Below are 845 nucleotides of genomic sequence, written 5' to 3'. Positions count from 1 at the left end.
TTTTTTTTTTTTTAGATTCCATATATATGTGTTAGCATATGGTATTTGTTTTTCTCTTTCTGACTTACTTCACTCTGTATGACAGACACTAGGTCCATCCACCTCACTACAAATAACTCAATTTTGTTTCTTTTTATGGCTGAGTAATATTCCATTGTATATATGTGCCACATCTTTCTCCATTCATCTGTAGATGGACGCTTAGGTTGCTTCCATGTCCTGGCTATTGTAAATAGAGCTGCAGTGAACATTGTGGTATATGACTCTTTTTGAATTATGGTTTTCTCAGGGTATATGCCCAGTCGTGGGATTGCTGGGTCGTATGGTAGTTCTGTTTTTAGTTTTCTAAGGACCCTCCATACTGTTCTCCATAGTGGCTGTATCAGTTTACATTCTCACCAACAGTGTAAGAGAGTTCCTTTTTTCCACACCCTCTCCAGCATTTGTTGTTTGTAAAATTTTTGATGGTGGCCATTCTGACTGGTGTGAGGTGATACCTCATTGTAGTTTTGATTTGCATTTCTCTAATGATTACTGATGTTGAGCATCTTTTCATGTGTTTGTTGGCAATCTGTATATCTTCTTTGGAGAAATGTCTATATTTAGGTCTTCTGCCCATTTATTTATTTATTTTCACATTTTGTTTTTAAATCTTTTTTTAACATCTTTATTGGGGTGTAATTGCTTTACAATGGTGTGTTAGTTTCTGCTTTACAACAAAGTGAATCAGTTATACATATACATATGTTCCCATATCTCTTCCCTGTTGCATCTCCCTCCCTCCCACCCTCCCTATCCCACCCCTCTAGGTGGTCACAAACCACCTAGCTGATCTCCCTGTGCTA

The sequence above is a fragment of the Physeter macrocephalus genome, chromosome 2 (genome assembly GCF_002837175.3).
Source record: "Physeter macrocephalus isolate SW-GA chromosome 2, ASM283717v5, whole genome shotgun sequence".
Classification (NCBI taxonomy): domain Eukaryota; kingdom Metazoa; phylum Chordata; class Mammalia; order Artiodactyla; family Physeteridae; genus Physeter; species Physeter macrocephalus.
The sequence above is the reverse complement of the archived record's forward strand: the minus strand, read 5'-3'. Positions refer to the sequence as shown.